This window comes from Pyxicephalus adspersus, chromosome 9 (genome assembly GCF_032062135.1).
Source record: "Pyxicephalus adspersus chromosome 9, UCB_Pads_2.0, whole genome shotgun sequence".
Lineage (NCBI taxonomy): Eukaryota > Metazoa > Chordata > Amphibia > Anura > Pyxicephalidae > Pyxicephalus > Pyxicephalus adspersus.
In genome coordinates, this window is record NC_092866.1 from 44,531,195 (window position 1) to 44,550,709 (window position 19,515).

Genomic DNA, 19,515 nt, shown 5'->3' on the forward strand with positions numbered 1-19,515 from the left:
CTGACAGTGGTAAAGTAAAGGTTAATAAAATCTCAGGGGCAAAGATCCTTGGGCAAGGAAACCTTTAAACTAGGATTAAAGTCTATGTGTTGTGGTAACACACAGTAAAACACACAATTTACCAAGCATTACAGCAACCACTCATTGTCTGGTGCAACATCCATGCAATCCATCCAATGTTGAGTTTAGGTACGCTTTAAGAAGTTGTATAAGAAGGTATAGTTGTGGAAGTGATGCAATTACTGCTTCTCAGGCACCTACAACTGTGATTTGCATTCTTTCTCAACCTTTTATACATGGGGGAACCTTTGATATAACTTTCAGGACACTGCACATAGTGAGCTGTATGCAAGAGAAAGAGCGATATTAGCCAGTTTGTGCAGAAAAAGGGGCATAGGGTATACCAGCAGTATTTACATGAAAGGTATGTCACAGGTACTACAGTGGGCAGTATGTGCAGGAAGAAAGAATAAAGAGCATGTATAGGAAAAGAGGGCCATACTAAGTGAAGGTATGTGCAGGAGAGACATGCTCAAAGAGACGGGTGAATGCTAGACACTACATTGGGCATGCAGTTGAATTCAGTATGTACAGCAAAAGCAATAGAAGGACAATATTGGGTAGTATGTGAAGAATTGGGGTGCAGAGAGTATGACAGCAGTATATACAGGAGAGGAAAGAAAAGAAAAGCATGAAGAGTGTGATAGCAGGCAGTATGTACAGGAAAGGAGCGCAATAACAGGGAAAGGTATGTGCAGATGTTCACGACAGAACAGGCATGGGCATCCAAGGAATGAAGTGGTATGAAAATGGGAAGTACGGTATATGTAGGAGATCACTGTAAAGAGAATGACCTCAGTATGTATGTAAAGCAAAGGTGTGTACAGGGTATGATGGGAGAGTCAGAGGATATGACAACCAAGAGAACAGTCCATGTTTTAAACAAAGACATGGTGACTGTTGATCTGTTAATAAAAAGCAACAAAAACATATTATCGTAGCCATACAGTGTCCATGAAAAAGCAGCCTGAAGTTAAATCACATAGTGGGGTGTGTGTTACAATACTGAAGTCTGCACAACTTCTGAGAAACTCCCAGCACCTTTTCATAGGTGATCCAAGGACTAGGCAGAGACCCACAATGAAAACAGTGGAGTGAGGCAATTTGTATAGCACCAACATATTACGCAGCGCTGTACAATAAATAGGGGTTGCAAATGACAGACAAATACAGACAGTGACACAGGAGGAGAGGACCCTGCCCTGAAAAGCTTACAATCTAGGAGGTGGAGAAATTCAATGGAACAGAAATTCAAAGCAGAACTAAATTCAAAAAATTTAGGCAGACAAAAATTTCCTAAAATTACCAAAAAATGTTCCTTTACATTCCAGCACTTTTTAATGTTCTGTATACACTCAATAGTGAATGCTGTGTACACCTCCTGCTTATTCCCAGCATCTTACATATGGGCTGGGTGCAGGTTACAATGTAATTTCTGTAAGTTACATCATCAGCGGCCACACAATGGTTGAAGAAGAATTCCGTGTAACCCAAAAAATGATGGCAATGGGGCAAACAGCATGCATTAAACAGCACTGGAGAAAGACATGTTTATAAAGAACATACATGCACATTATAAGAAGCACACACAGTGGTTTGGTTTCTCTTTAAAGCATAATTAAACTCAAAAAGATTTATTTTACTTTAATACTTTTGTTACACTCATGACTTTTCTAAGAAGCATAAGGCCTTTTTCCCACTTTTGAGCAATATATGACCCGACCTGGAGCTTAAATTGTGTTTTTGCAAAAAATTTCTTTGGGGCAAAGCAAGATTAGATAATTATATTTAGAATAAGGAGTTGGGAGACAGAACTTTCTAGCCAGGCAATGATTACACAGGATATAAAACAGCGGAGCCAAAACTGTCAATAGAAGTCAGACTGATATTTGTTGTGGCACACTGAATACGTTCCAACAGCACTGGGTACAAAGGGGTTAGTGCAAATGGCCTGGGCACAGAGGTAATCATGCATGTTCTAAAGGAATGGCTGAATAAAGGTAATACATCGGCTTGTGAGAGCCCATTTAGGGTTAAGTGCACATTTGCTGGGTGCACATAGGCAGAATAATAGGTGATAGATCTAATAGATCCAACTAATAGATCTCTTAGTTGGGTGTAGGTGACTGAAAGATTTAGGGCCATTCTGTGGCAGGTAGTCACTGATAGGGTAATGCATATATACTATATATATAATATATACTATATAATACGCTTCCTTTTGAGAAAGGAAAATTGGGAAGCTTCTCCCATTACTGCCCCGAGACATGGCTTGTTTTCCTAACAATGAGTAGATAGAAGTAATATCACTGCAGACATCCTAAAACAACCCGTAACAGGTGGCAAATCTTGGGAAATCAGAATGGACATTTACATCTATGAGGGTGGCCAAGGCACTCTCATGTACAGGTAGTCCCCGAATTAAGGACATCCGACATACGGATGACTCCTAGATACGAACAGGGGATTCCCTGCTTGCTCCTGTGCAGGACGAAAGCTGGATGGGGGAGGAGCGGTTTGCATGACTTGCAGAAGAAATCTTTTGCTAAACACAGCTGAGATTGTGGCTGATGTTAAGGACTGAGCTGATCTGTAACATCTTGTAACTCTTTAATGACCAAGACAAACCCTGCAGTTGTTTCTTTTTGCATATTAAAGCACAGCTTGCTCCAGTTGGAAGGTATAAAGGAGATGGTGTTCTGAATTTCTTATCCATCATAGCAGCTGCTCTGAATTATATCGTTCTGTATATTTATGCACAGCAGTATGTGTAAAATGTCTGTAAATAGAAGGCTTAGGTGATAAAAATAAACTAACCATATTAGAGAAGATTGGGCTTATGATTACATATGGCATGACTTGTAAACACTTCTTTCTTTTCATTGCTGAATGTAACATTGGTCACCCAGCCCAACATTTAGGAGGAGTCTCGTGCTGGTGGTTACCTAAGAATGGCCACCATGCAGCTCAAGATCTCTGTTCTGTAATTACAAAGCCGTTGGATGCTATATATTCTTTCTATAAGTGATCCCACATGAGGTCTGCATGTCATGGTGTTTTTTTAAACAACACAGCAGCTTGATTTTATGGTTCTTGGATTTTTATATTGAATAAATTACTTATGATATAGCAGGTTTTCAGGCAATAGTATATGACCCTAGGGGGGACCTTCTTTTTGGTCCACGCACTTCTGCTTGTCAAAATCAGTTCATAACATTTTATATTTGCACGATCAGCTTGTACAGATAAATGTGCACACATGCTAAAGTGCACCTGTATGACATTGGTCATAAAGCCCAATTATCAAAGTTTAAATTGGGGATAAAGAATATTTTTTCAAAGAAAGGATACTTGATCATCACAAGTATACCTAATGACGCACATTACAAAGTGTACAGCTTTGCAATGTTGTGTACCTTATTCTGTAACTTTACTGTATATGGGATAAACTATAGAACATCTGCTATGGGGAGCATACAGAATAGGTCCTGCTAGAGGTGTACAATCTCAGCATGGTGACAGTAACTGATGGCCACATGCACAGGGTTTATGTCATCCACTCAGGTTTCTCAAGTTCCATGCCATGGCAGTTCCTTCTTGTATTCCACATCTAGAGTGCTTAGGTCAGGATGGTGATGATGGTCACTTCTACTTACCTCTTACCTCTTTCCTTACAGTGGCCACTTTGGTAATAATTTATAACACTTGGGAAAGCATTTTTTTGTTGAGTTAGATCTTATACTTGTTTTTTACTAATTTTTGTGTGGTGAATCCAGAAATGACCCCAGTTTTTTGCTATCACATCCAGTTTTTACGATACAGGGTACCCTCCATTTTTGTCAAAAAACATACACATTTTACATACAATGAAAAAATAATGAAATACTAACTTGAATGTACTGTTTATTTAAATTTCTTTTGTTCATACAAAGGATTTTTTTTTACTCTCTTTATTGTGACTTCCTGGAGTGTTCAGTGTTAGGACAATCCCACTGGATGCTCCAACAATAGTCAGCCATCATATGTACATCCCATCTACCCTGATACGTCCTTCCATGACCTTCAAATCTTGGTGGAATCGTTCACCTTGCTCATCACTTACTGCACCAAGGTTTTCTGGGAAATTAGAAAGATGGCTATGCAGTAAAAGCTCCTTGATGCTCATTTTGCATTTTGTAGCTCTCCAAGAGTTTCTGGACAATTTCTGTGCAATTATTTGCTTGTGTGTTTCCAAGAAAGACCTTGACAATGGCTTTGACTGATAACTAAGCATTCTTTTCCACTTCTGACATTGTCCTGATGAAATGTTCATCTTTGATGAGCTGCGGAATCTGTGGATTATCAAACACACTGGCCTTTATTTTTCAAATGACAGGGTAGGAAATGCCAAAATGAGGTATTGAAACAGTCTCCTTCTGTAGGCAAAGCTTTAACAAACTGCTTCATCAGACCCAGTTTCATGTGCAGAGGTGGGAATATAATATTCTTTCTATCAACAATGTAGCATTTTTGGATTACCTGATTTTAGGGCAGATCTTGGAGGCCAATTCCTTTCCACCCAATGCCTATCACGAGCTATGCTGTCCCACATGCACAGATAACAGGGATACTTGGTGTATCTGCGTTGCTGACCAAGAAGGAAGCATACCATTTTAAGGTCAACACAGATGACCCAATTGTGTTGGTGATATTGCAACAACTTAAAGACTCTCTTTATGTCTGCATATTCTTCACAAAGTGAAATTGAATGGCCAATTGAGACTGACCCAAATATATTGCCATTGTGAAGGAGCACATGTTTTAAGCTCTGCTTTGGGCTATCGATGAATAGTCTCCATTCAGTTGAGTTATAGATTGGAATTCCCAATTCCTTCATTAAACCAGGTATGTTATGGCAATACACAAAGCCACTGTCAGTTCTAAAGTACTGCAGAAATGCAATTTCTCTGGTTCTAAAGTATGATACCTTCGTTCCTTTTTCAAGTAAGTTTTTTTCATGTAGTCTTGATGCTAGGAGTTCTGAAGCCTTCTTCTATAGTCCCAAATCACTCAACTCATGCTGATCAAATCAGCAGAGACAGATATGATCTGAAAAAAAGGAAGTATGTGTGTAAGTAAAAAAAATAAATTTTGCTTATTCACTACGTAGAGCAGCACACAACTTGTGACCACACTGTCTTGCGTGTAAATTAATAGCTTATACAAATCCACACTACAGTAATCGCATTAATATTAATGGTAGAGAAATGTATGTATGACCAGTGAGTAAGCAGGTTACAGTGACAGCAGATATACAATTTTTCTCATCTATTCCTTGCCCTCAGGGTTCAATGCACCAGGATCCTTCAAGATGGGGACTTACAGTACATTGCAGACCTATGTGCAGCTCACAATGGTAAGTTTTTTTTAGAAAGAACTCTGCTACTTGTATACTACTTGAGTACTACTTGTATCTAGAATGACCATAAACATAAGATAAATTTTTTGTTTTAGAAAAAAACTACCAACATCCTGCAAAGAAAGAAAATAAAAACATGTTTGTGTCCATGGGATGTCATAAAACCTGTGTACATGGATATTGCCCTGTGGGCTGCACCTGGCTAATTTAGGTGTGGTGTGAATAAGATTGCCTATGGCAGCTCTATAATGTAGCCTGAGGCAGCGTGATAGGAGAGGGTGCTGTCCTTCTTAAGGATGGTGAAAGTTAAAGAAGAACTCCTGCACTGCATTGGTTAAATTCTTATTTGGCTTGTTTTTCTGGGGGAATTAGTACAAATATTTACACTATTCCTTGCTCCTGCAGGCTTCCCCCTACCTGTGCAACCAGTCCCCCAAAGCCGCTTTACTTCACCTCCCAGCTGGTCACAGTTCTCTGACCTCATTGCGTACAATGCAGGACCGGATAACTAAGTTATCTAAGTAATCTTTTTTTTAAAGACTTTGCCAGTGTTTTCAAAAAGTTTTCAGTTTTTTTTTTGTCACAAAACTTTGTTTCTTGCTGAAATAAGACCTTAGTTCTAAGCTTATGAACATGGTCTAAGAACTGTCTTCTTTCTGTGTGTTAAACCCTCTAATATTGAGTGAAAAAAATGTTTACATTAAAAGTATACAATGGGGAGAAATAAAACTATAGTAAAATGCACCGAGAATAACCCCAGGCCAGAAGTAGGGAGAAAGAGCAGAAAAAAGGTAGAAAAAGCTGAATAAAAAAATTGCAAGAAAAGAAATACCAAAGAGAATGTAAGATATAAATAACAAAAATGTGTAAATAGCACCTCCTAGTGGAGCACGAAGTGTATGACAATATGCAGAAAAAGTCACCCTAGGCAGCCATTTTCAACTACGGTTTCATGGAAAAGAGAAAAAAAGGAATGTAACATTTTCTGTATATTTGTTTCCTTTTCTCCTATAGCCTTTCAGATATCTTAACATTACTCTTCATGCTTTGTAGTATTGTATCCAATCCCAATATTTCAGCTTTTTTTTGTTCATTTATTTTTCTATAATAATATATAAAATATATATTATATATTTTACTATCTAGTTCAGCTTTTTTACTGAAATTTGTTTTCTTCTATGTATTGTACTATAAAATCTTATATCCTGTTTTATTTTTTTTTGCAAATATGTGCAAATACATAGATAGATAATTTATGGATGTATCTAGGTTGGAAGAGGATGGGAGTCTCTTCTTCCAACCTTGATACACCTGGATTTCAGAGATATAGGTCAGAAAGACTCCCATCCTCCTCTAACCTTGAAACATCTGGCTTCCAGAAATATTGGGTCTGATTCATTAAGGGACTCCAAGACTGGAGAAGATAAAGTATCAAGGGAAAACCTGGGTGAACCAGCAAACCTGGAATGGATTGCTTAAAAATTATTAGATATTAGTTGGCAAATCTTGGACCAGTTCCATTCGATGTTTGCAGCATCAACCAGGTTTTCAAGCAGTGTTCTCTATCTTCTTTGGGCTGTTCAAATCTTTGGTTAATCTATGGTGTTAAATAAAAGGCCCCAAAGATGTGTTGATATATCTCACTTACGTCTCCTACCCACACACATAGTAACATCTGCTCCAATAGGCATATCTTTGGCTTCTGCGAGTTAAGTTAAGCGTAATAATAGTAAGTGAGAACAAATTAGATATGCACACCGGTTTACTTTAATTTCATTAATATTTATTTACACTTTATACACTGTCCACTTATAGGATTGAAAGGAAGAAGCTCCCCAAGCACCAAGTTCCTACTTTGAAACTTATACAGGGCCGAGGCCTATTTCCCCATAGGTGACATATGTATTTGGCAAGCACCAGCACTGTCATTAGGGAGGAAATGGAGTGAGTCAAATGACCCCTTATATTTGTAAGCACTTACTTAACTTACTTATCCAGGTATCTGGTAACATTTGCTGCAAGGGTGGTCTTACCCAGTTGTTTGCTGCAGTAAAAGAAATGCAAGTTAGGAAAAGCATTATCATACAGAAGATGTTTACCTGCCTAATATATGTGTATTTCAGTAAGTTGTTTCATTCCACACCCGTTTAAGGATTCTTCCTTGCCAAACTCTTTACCTACTAAAGTAAAGCAACGGGGCTGTGTCGGCAATAAGTTCCCACTTTGTAACTGGGCTGAGGACTTTTTTTCCTACATATGTGGCAATGTCAGGTCTGTCATGTCGGAGGGCAGGGAGTCAAATGTCCATCCATATCCTGAAGCACTAAGTGCATCACATTTCTCTCCTGGGTTAACAAAGTCTTTTGGGGGAAGGTGGTGTAAAAGAAAGGTATTAATGCAAAATGTGACTGTAGAAGATTCACCGAAAAACATGGGATTCGACTTTGCGAATTTGTGTGTAAAAATATGAGTAAAAAATAAGACGAGGCTTTAATGTTAAAGTAATTTACTGATTGTCTGTGATTTGTGTAAGTAACTTTTATTTTTTACAGGTTATCCCACAATGATATGATGATTCCCACGGCTGCATTCATTTTTGAGCACAGCCCTGGGAATCCTCCGGTCAGTGTGGGATCCCCGGGCACTAGAGATTAAATGAGGACAAGTCTCCCCATTTATTAACCTTTAGTTCTCTGTGATTGGCTGAGGAAAGGAAAATCCTAATGACGCTTGAGCTGTCATCATGGTTTACCTTTCCTCAGCCAATCACAGTTCTACACAGTCCCGAAAAATAACCTGAATTTTCCCCCTATTGACTTTAATGGTGTTCAAATTCAACATTCGATCACCTGAACAATATCGACCTATTCGAACGAATAGCCGTTGAAAAAAACAGTGAGATTTTCAACGAAGACTAATCACATGTACTTGGGGACTAAAAATGCCTTGATTTTGGGACTGTTGACAACAAGGTCTGCTAATATTTTACATGTAAACTTTAGATTTAAATGTACATGGAGTTAGTTTTAGATCTGATTTGTGTGTTTGATACAACCAAGAATATATTGACATTCTAGGGTCCCTATGAAAATTTTAGGCAAAGGCTCCCAACTTCAACCCTGTACTTTTACCACTAAAGAATTGGTTTGATTTACTAAAGGAGTTTAGGCTGTTCACTTAGTAAGAATAGGACTAAGGGTATTCAATACTGCTGCTCCTTTACTGTGTCATCAGAAGGCTGGGGTGGAGAGAAGACAACGTTGTTTTCCTTAACTGTAAGTGATGCCATCCACTAGCTGTGCTGTCTATGGAAATTGGAAAAATCTGAAGGCTGCAAAAAAATGTCAGACATGCCACTTCTTCACTGTCTCATCCAGCAGGCTTGTTCAGGTCCCATTAACTTCCAGAAGCCATTCAGGAGAAGGACCTAAGCTGCACAGAACTTTCAATACATTCAGCTTCAGAGTTTTCCATGCAATGTTTTAAGCATTGTCCACTTGTTAGCTTCAAAGATGTGAAACACTGGATGAACTATGTCGGGCTAAGGGCAATAAATAAGGAGACTGGATGGACAATCATACAGTGGGGGACAAGTAAATACAAAGTGGCCAGGGTGGGCTTTGCATAGATATTGTTACTTTACCATGAAAGTTTAGGATAAAATTGTATTTTTAAGGATGGTTTACTTTTTCCTGCTGTGCATGTGGTTTGCATGTCCTTTTTCAGCTCCACTGTTGCAGCTTTTTAAGGTATTTCACCGTCAAATAATTATCCCTGGAACCATTTTGATGCAACATACCTGGACCACTTTGTTTGGCATCCGCGTGCTATAGTAGCACCATATGCTTCTCTTCGTCAGCAGATAACGCCATTTATGTATATCTATATGCCATCCTCATAATTCATTGCTTAGACTCTGTTCATACATCCCCTGATGAAGCCTTTTGGCAAAACGTGTCGGGTTTGAGACCTTTGAGCCTTTTTTACATCTGTTGCAACATTCAGACGACTATTTGTTTAGTAAGCAAGGCAAATCCCTAATATTATACCATTGAGGGATGCCTTAACCTCCCGACCGTTAAGCCCGACCTTCGTACGGGCTAAAAAAAGTTTTGGTTAACCCCGAGATTTTCCGTAAATTAAAATCCCCACTTACCTGGTCCCGCTGTGCTCATCCAGCGTCGTGTTCGTGTTCCAGCGTCGTCCTCCGTCGATCGGCAAATTCAAACTCTCATTTTGTATTGGATTGAATACAAACTCCTGTATCCAATCCAATACAAAATAATACAAAATAAATACAAAGTATATAACTGGTAAATTCAAATTCATATTTTGTATTGGATTGGATACAAACTCGTGTATCCAATCCAATACAAAATATTATAAAATTAATACAAAGTACATAACTGGTAAATTCAAACGCTCATTTTGTATTGGATTAAATACAAACTCCTGTATCCAATCCAATACAAAAAAATAAAAAAAAATAAAATAAAAGTAAATAACTTGGAAATTCAAATTCATATTTTGCACTGGATTGGATACAAACTGCGGTATCCAATCAAATACAAAATAATTCAAAACAAACTCCAATAAATACACAATCAAAGTTTTAAAAATTGCCACACTAGGGAGGTGTTTTAGAATAATATAGTACTTTACAATATACAGAGTTATTGCTTTTTCAGTATTTTTTTGTTTATGTAGTCATGTTTAAGCTGATTTTTGTGTTTTTCCTTTAATTTTATTAAAAGTAATTTTTTTTTTACATGATTGTGTGTTTCAAACATTTTTTATATTCATTATATCTACTAGACCCTTGTTCGGACATATTTTTGTAAGTTACAGGTCTACAATTTTTGATAAATAAAATAAAAAATTTCATGAAAAACAGTGGAACACAGTGGTACAGAAATCTAGACCTCAGTGTAACGCTCAGGTGGTTAATATTCCTATTTGTGATTTTAATCATGTTTGCTCTTCTTATTCAACATCAATGAATTTGGAGTGAATTTGGAATTTAGAATGAGTGTGTTATTCACACTGTATGTATTTGAAAAATACACTTGTAAACGCTGTCCCTTTTCTACTTCTTTCATGTAAAGACCGCTTACCACTAATCTCTAACCTTGCCAATGCAAGACAATGCAACAGGCTTAGGTAAATAATCCCCCCTTTTCCCCTTTTGCATGTACAAACTTTCTCTTAACTCTTCACCACCCTTGACAGAAGATAAATGTCAAATAATTCCAGGTATGGGGTAAATATCCCTCCTCTTCTTTGCAATCAGTTCTAAAATCCTCTGCTACTACCAGACAGTAGAATAATCACAAAACCTTTGTATTCTGTCTGTACTGTGCAGATACATAGTACTACCATCTGTATCAACATTATTACAACCACTTTTTTTCCAGCAATCTCAAAACCGCTTTGTGATTTGAATGAATTTATAAAGACCACCCCATTGGGTGAAACTAGCTAAGTGAAATTTGCTTTATTTAAAACCACTACAGTATTCAACAACTAACTTACTATGAGTTACTGTTTCTCACTGTGTGCTGCCAAGATGTTAAATTTTTAATAAGGACATGCTTTTGGGATTGAATTCCCTTCCTGGAGTCTGGCAGAGATCACTGGCTGAATTCCAGATGAAAAGTGCTCTGAAAGTGAGAAAATTGATGCTTTTTACATAATTCATGTGCTGTCTAAAACAAGATATTCTTTGTTTACACAGAATAGAATCAATCTACTTCCAGTGTTTTATTACGATCACTGAGATGTAAAGGGAACCTTTGCTTCAATATTATCTTGGTCTTGCCTAAGGATACGTACACAGGTGCAATGGTTCTCCTCCTAATCAGATCAGGGCCGATTTCGGGCGAGAATCAGGCATGTGTACAGCACTCGTCGTCCATCTTCCAACTGACCGTCCTGGCGGATCCACGGACGATGGACGATGAGCGATCATAATGCAAGTGAAGGGAAGAGATGGCAGTGGGGTGCTGTTCCGTCGTTCCCCCCCTCCCCTCTCCATAGTCAGAACGGTGCTATAGGTATAGCATTCGTTCATGCATCGTGCAGTCGTTTGTCGTTGGAAAGGATCTTTGAATTTTTGTACGAGTGTATGTAGCCTAAGGGTAGACACCACAAAATGTTTGCTATTGCCAATCATTAGGCTATGTACACATGTCAGATGATTATCACCTGAGACAAATGGTCGTAATTGTTTCTGGCGAGAATCTGATATGTACCGCAGTTGTCTGACATCGATCATCAATTCATCAGTATGGATCCATGAACAACTGCCATATAAGTGCACCGCAGGGTGCTATTTGCTCATGTTCTCCATCAACAAATAATTGTACATGTTTAATTTCACTTTGGTATCTGAGCCTGAATTTCCCCAACAGTTTGGCTACATTCAAACCCTCATCATCCCTTCTCCCAAGTTGATGTCCTTAATGGCCACCAGGACTTTCTAATTGGACAATGGAATAACATTTAGCAAGGCCATAACCATGAAGTTAGGGAATGAAGGGACCCATGAACAAAGCAAACCTAAATCAGAGAGCGGATCAGCAGAGACTGAAGAAAAGTTTCAGGCAGTAATAGCATGTATTGATCCCTTTAGTGTAAAACAGAAGAAATCTTATAGACAAATATTAAATCTTTTGCTTAGGAGAGATTTCCTTCCAATGCCTGTTGTGTCTCTGGGACAGGGAATAAATTAAAAACTTCCTAAGTCATATGCATTCAGCTGTAATGAATTATCTAGCAATGACCTCGGCTTGAGAGTATTTTCCAATTGTTCCTCCCTCTGTAGCTTTGTACATCATAAATATTCTCCTGTGGTGCAACTCTAGCCATGAGTATCACACACCAAATGAGCTAAACTAACACTGTATTTTAGACAAAGATTAGTGTGTTGTAGAACAATGTGTAACAAGGTTGCATTTCATTTACATTTAACAGATATGTTTTATTTGTGTAAACAGAGAAAAATAATTTAACCTAGTAAATGTATGGCATTTGGCTCTCAGTAATCCTTAATGGTCTGTTTGTACCTGTATGCCTGTATGATGGTGGGACCTGGAAATATGGATCTCAGTTCTGATACCTAAAAAAAAGTTTAAATTTACAAAAAATTGAAGATGCCTAAATTTAGTAATAACATGTTATTTGTCAGGGTAGTGAAATGTTTTTTAACCCTTTAATGATCAGGGAAAACAATATTTTATTATTAATAATGTAATTCAGCTGCTTGTTTTTTTTGCACTTTTTAAACTAACTTTTGCCACCAAGGGCCCGATTTATTAAAGCTCTCCATCGCTGGAGAACATACACTTTCATCAGTAAAACTGGGGGATCCAGCAAACCTGGAATGCATCTGGTCCAGGAATAAAAACATTTTATAGCAAATAGCAAAATCCATCCCAGGTTTGCTGGATCACCCAGGTTCACTGATATTAATGTATCCTCCCCAGCCATGGAGAGCTTTATTTAATCAGGCCCCATATATCAGTGTTTCTTGACCAGGAGTCCTTACAGTTGTTGCTTGGGGTTCCATGAGCAATTTGTGGCTCTCAGCTTAGTTTAAGTGACACCAATGATCCCTAGAGGCTATCTTTAAGGGTGATATTCTTCCCACTGGCCACAGTAATATAGTGTGAGCTGTGAATATAGAAATTAGAGGAAGGGTTGCCTGAGGACCTGAAAGCAATATCAAGGGTTTCCTATGTTAAAAAGTAAAAAATAATATTCAGAAACTCCAAATATATTCCCCTGCTTCTTTATTTTCTGTGTTACTTATATGTTTTTACTAGTTTGTACTCCATGCTGGAGAATTTATATCATATTATGTTTTCTGTTGGTCATTACCACTTATACTGCAGGCCAATTGAGCCTTCCTTAAATGAAAACCACTCTTCTGGGTCTGTTTATCAAATATGTTCACCTGGGATTCACCCAACTTTAATCCAAAATGTACACACTTTAAAAATTTGATTAAATTAGAAAATGTGTTATTATCTTTTATTCATAATTCATACATTCATTCATACATTTGTAACTGAATCCAACGTGAAACATGTATGAATTTTGGGAATACTGGGAGTGAATCTACTGCCTGTTATGATTAAGGGGGTTTATTGTAGATGCATTTTCTTTATTATTGAACATTAAAAGAGAATTAAAGAAATCTCAAAAAAATTAAAGCTGAACCAAACTTACAATAAAGAAAGCCCATTAAAGAAAAGGCTCCTTCTGCGCATGCCAGGGCCTCCCGGGATGCATGAAGAAGGTATTCGCCACAGCAAATTTTACTTTTTATAAAAGGGTGGTCTCCCCTTTATGTAAAGTAAAAAATTTTGAGTTTAGGTCTGCTTTAAGCAGAATTTTGCAGATACAATATAATCATTGAGATAATGATGTATTACAAATAAATGCTAACAACAATAAAAGACAAGAATCCTATCCTTTGAGCTTTCCCTGGTTGACCTTACCTGTGATGGTGGCTTTTTGATCTGTGGCCAATGCTGCTCGGCAGTAACATGACAACTAGGCTTTTTATGTAAGGGGAGCATTCCCCCTTTTTTTTGTTAGTAGTTCATTATTAGCCTCTGCCCTATTAGCATTAAAATGATTGGGAAAGACTGCTCAAATGGGAACCCCAGTTCTAGGGATATCTAACACTAGCCATACAGTATATGATTTTTTGATTGATTAGATGAAAACATCAAACTGGAAAGTAATCTTATTAATTCATTTCCGGCAGATGTAAATCAAAAATTTGGCAGGGGCTCTTTTTCTAATTGGTTAACTGTCCTATGGGAAATGTAAACTTTTTCTTGTGTTGCAGTCTATATTTTGATTAGGTGTATTGGTAAAATCAATTGTAAGATTGTAGTTCAAATCAATAATGGAAGTCAAGGCACTAATGGAATGCAAGGAAAGATTTAATTGATTGATATAGCTACCAAAAGTAACATTGAGAAAATTTGCTAGGTGCATGCCAAGCATAGCTGGGCAATTTCCCACACTTTGTTTCAACTTCTCTTATGTCTCTGAGAAATTCCCTCAATGATGGTAAAAGGTAACCTGGCAGGGGTTTAAACCCCTTCTTACACTATCCCAAACTAAAAACTATTTTATTGTATAGACACATGGTCACTATTTTCCCAAACAAGAACAAACAATTACACAATACTTCCATGAGAAATACGTAGATCCTTCAAAATACTTGTCATTCACAAAATTCTCTCTGTTGGAGAATCAACCACTGCCACCTAAAGCACATGTAGCTGAAAAATTCTCCACCGGAGAATATTAGGTGAATGTCAGATTTACTGCCTTATAAATAGACCCTTAAGGTCCTAAAAATCCTGTAGGAATTCTCTAACCTGTAGAAATGACTTCTGCATGGTAAATGATTGAATCTGTATCCAGTGTTGCAAATCCACAATGTCCTGGCCACACCTGCTCATTACAGTCCTATATACTTCTATACATCCAGCCATAGAAGTCAATAGGTGATACTTCTCAGAAGCTACCAAGACCTTGTAATCAAACAGTGAAACCACAGCCATGTAGATAGATCTAGATAATAAATATGCGACCATGTGTGCGGAGGGAGGGTTAATTTATGTCAGGGGAAGGGGGAAAAGAGAAGGTGCAATTTGTAGATGTACCTCCAAAAATAAACCCCCATGGTAATACTTCACTAAAATACTTTGTATAAATGATGTGCTGCTTTTTTAGGACAGTTACTGTTTTCACCTTTTTTTCATGGGAAGGAAGAATGCCTTGGATTGCTGGCAATTGGGAAGAATGTTACTCTAATAGTCAAAAAGTTACTTTGTATCAGTTACACTGACGTGAGAGGTTCACATTGCTCATAGGATCCCTGGTTGAGAAACATTGTTCTAACACAGGGGTCGGCAAACTCCGGCCTTTAGGCCAGATACGGCCTAGCGGGTAGTTCATTCCTGATTAACGCCCCCTGGCCGATCCAGCCTAATGCCGGCCAGATCTGCCAGGGGGTGATTGGAACTACCGGAGCCCCCGGAGCTCCGGTGGCGCCTCTGAAGGTAAATCCCACTCCCTGAAGGTAAATCCCTCTCCTCCGCAATGCATATGGAGGATAGGGATTTCACTTCAGGGGGCGTTCCTTGGTGGTGAGCAGAGCAAATAGGGAGGGACTCAGAGTCCGGCCATAAAAGTTTGCCGACCCCGTTCTAACATCTACAGCTTGTCATTTCTTAAGACTTTAATAGTAAATATAGTGGACCAAGCTTGGGCATAGGACAGCTGCTGAAGGACAATGCAAAAGCACAATTGGAAGACAGAAACAGAATGTTGGCACCTGATAACAAGATCCGCATGCGCAAAAATGCTAATAGCAGCATCTAAAGCTTTTTTTAAGCTTAATTTACTGAAAGCTGCAATTGTACAATGATTTTATAATTTTTTTAATGATTTGGACATGTTAAAGCTTTTATGAAATTTTAGCTATTGGGTTTACATATATATTTAAGAATGATCATTAAAGCATACATCTCATTAATGTGATTCATTATAGTTACATTGGAAACAAATCACTTGACACAATGTCATTATGCTTTGTGTAAATGGTAGTCCATGCCAAATAACCCAACACAATGCATATTAGATGTTGTTATTGAAAATACCATACTTGTCAAAATGCACTTTCCTTTAGTATTACTAATATTAATAATAATATGTTGTATTTATATAGCACCAATATATTACAGTGAATGTATCTATATAATCAGTCACATTTATTTAATCCTTTTAACTCTAGATAACTGATACAACACTACCCAGATGCCTCCATGTGTGCCTTTTTAGGGACATATTTGAAAAAGCTTAACTAAACAAGCACAGCCTCCTCACATTTGTTTAGAGATGGATAGTTTACTAGACAGACCTTGGGAGAGGGTTATAGCCTTCCAGCTGTCACTGTGTCATATTACTGTGCTACAGATCTACACAAAGCCAAAAGAAACAGTACAGTGTTTTCTAGCAATACAATGCGTTGCAGGGGCAATAATTTTACTTATCAAGCTTTACTGTTCTTCATGGGCACAGGATTTAGGTACTTTTTAGCATTATATTCGTTCTTTAATCCAGATGGGTTAAGCTACGTACACACGTTCAGTTTTTCTCTCGCGATAATTTATATAGCGCCAACATATTACGCAGCGCTGTACATAAAATAGGGGTTGCAAATGACAGACTAAAATAGACGGTGATACAGGAGGAGAGGACCCTGCCCCGAAGAGCTTAAAATCTAGTAGGTGGGGGAATTTACACACAATAGAACAATTTTTGAATTTTTAATCCACACCATGTGCATCACAAACAAGTGTTACTATGGACATACTGTATATGCTAAAAAGTCTTTGTATTTACATACATATACAGTTAGGTCCATAAAAATTTGGACAGGGACAAATTTAGTTGATTTATCAGATTAGGAAGTATATTGTGTGCTACAAAACTGTAGATGGGTCTTATTTCTCTTTGATCTTTCATACAGTGATTGTGTTTGTCTTCACAGAACTGATGATCTGTTTGAATTAAAAAAATCAAAGGGAAACAGGTATGGTAAGCTGAATGAAGTGGGCCACAACTGTAAGGTTAGTTGGAGACCTTAAAATATATTTTATGTAGAAAACTAATTATTAGTTATTTAGTAATTATTAGTTGTAATAACATTGCTTCTAAACCTAAACTGCATTCCTAAATATGTATATATTTAGTCACAGCCACCAATTGTACTAATAAAATAGCATAGCTTTGATTTTTACACTTCTGCACAACTTGACATAATTACAAGGCTTAATGCTGGTGACACATAAACAGTACATGGACACATGATCATATATGACCTTTCTAGAATAGCTGAACAAAGGTAGAGGTTAGAGGGGCATGTGCCTCAAGCAAATGAACAGCATGCACAGACATTAGTCGGAAGTTTGTGAATGTCTTGGGCGAAAATCTAGCATCTGCTCAGAGGTCCCTCAACCCTGTTTAGAGATCTATCCTACTGGATCACTAATCAGTGTGACCACTGTTGTGTCCTATGGAGGTCATAGCAGTCTTTGTACTAGTACATTCCACCCTATAGAATATTCAGTGCTGTCTGTACAAGTGCTTATTTGACCTACTGTTACCGCCTACCTGTTTGTGTGGGGCATTAGAGAATTTTGTTTTTGCCAGTTTTTATTGTTTGCCAGTTTTTAAATTAGCAAATATTTACAGGTTTAAAAATTGACATGTTATAGAAGCAACTAGCAGATCATGCTAGCAAAGTACTTTCTTGTATTAAAAGAGGAATAGACTGCAGAGATGGAGATTTAATCAGGGATGTAGTGGGGCGGGCATTTTACATTCTTTTATTTGAAGCTACGTATGTTATAAATCATTATTTGTAGTTGATGCACCATTTACTGACTTCCGTTACAGTAGAATGCAGCACGATGCAAATATTATACATTAAAGCAAACATGCTGTTTCCAAGAGATCAGGTTTCCAAGCCATGGTAATCCAACGTATCAGAACTTGGACTGTTTTCATTGTCCATGTTTGCCTTAATTGTCCTTTTAATCTTTTAATTTCCACTATTAAAATGATACACAGAACACGATGAATGCAGTAAAGTTCTACAGCCTTTCAAATATTCCGATATTTCCTTGTTGCACAATATAATTAAGAAGGGCGGTTGTATGGAAGCACTCAGAAGTCACAAGATGCATTAAAAACCAAGTGTGAATTTTGCTATACGAAGGCGATATAAGCAGCTCACCTGTTTACTGGAAAAGGTTTTCCTGCCTGACCTCATTTCATAGTGATGATTAACCCTCAGGACTAAATCTGCTAGGAATACATCCTTGTTCAGTACAGAGCTGCATCTCTGCGGAGATATCCCATACATCTTATCATACACACCCCCTCAATCCCCCAGTGCTTTCATTCACATATGATATCATTTACTGGTTTGCTGGGCTTACATGCACTTATTTATACATCCTCCTTTTAAAGCTCTCATAACATGCAGCCTCTACCCCTCCTTGTGAAGGTTTCTGTAAATATTTAATGGAAAAGAGGAGGAAGTAGCACGAGGCTAACGACCTTGGAAGTGTCCCGGTCACCAAACTGAGGCCTGCAACTCCCAGAGGACACAGCAGTAACATTAATCCATGCTGGCGTGCTGCCTTCAAAAACAAAATATGTAGCGAATCTGTTAGTTATAATATTATTAACATAACAATATCATCTACAACACATCATTACCTGAACTATATTGGGAATTCGTGATACATTCTTTGTAAACATGCAAGCTTCAGTGCTGTATAATATAAACAATTTTTACAGTATTTCTCAACAAGGGTTCCTCCAGAGATTGCTAGGGGTTCCTTGAGCAATGAGTAATTTGTATCACTCAAGACATTTAAATGAATGATTTTTTTTGTAAGGGTGGCAGCTTTCCCAATGACCGGCTATGTAAGAGACATTCTTCCTACTGACCACCATGCTAATGTACGTAATTATAGAAGAGGTTCACTGAAGTTATTTCAAGGGTTCCCCATGTTAAAAGGTTGAGGTATAATAACAATGTAAGTACAGTTTTGTGTTGAGCAAAATTTTTTTTATTGATTAAAAGCCTTTCAGATTTCCTAGTGTATCCTTTTGAAGTCAGTGTAAAGCTGCGTACACACATGCAATTCTTGTCATTGGAAAGGATCTTTCACGATCCTTTTCAACAATAAGGACCGCACAATACATAAACGAGTGCTGTACATACAGAACCGTTCTGCTCTATGGAGAAGGGAGGGGAAAAACGATGGAGCGCCACCCTTCTGTGTGCTATCCCCCTTTCCTTGCTTTAAGATGGCTCGTCGCTCATTGTCCATGGATCCGCCAGGACAGATCTACGGACGATGAACAACGCTAGCTGTACACACGCCAGATTCCTGCCCGATATCCGCTCTGAGCCGATTATCGGGCGAGAAAAGTTTGACGTGTGTACGTAGCTT

At 37.9% G+C, this 19,515-nt stretch overlaps 1 protein-coding gene and 1 long non-coding RNA gene across 2 annotated transcripts in view; both read right to left on the reverse strand.

The window, feature by feature from the left end:
• MRPL23 (mitochondrial ribosomal protein L23) overlaps window positions 1-19,515 on the reverse strand; it is a 706,510-nt gene that overhangs the window by 434,296 nt on the left and 252,699 nt on the right. The window lies entirely within an intron of this gene.
• LOC140337892 (uncharacterized) lies at window positions 3,947-18,590 on the reverse strand. Its single transcript, XR_011922151.1, has 3 exons — window positions 18,285-18,590; window positions 7,440-7,502; window positions 3,947-5,148 (listed from the first exon to the last, which is right to left on the reverse strand). It is a non-coding gene; the product is annotated as an uncharacterized lncRNA (long non-coding RNA).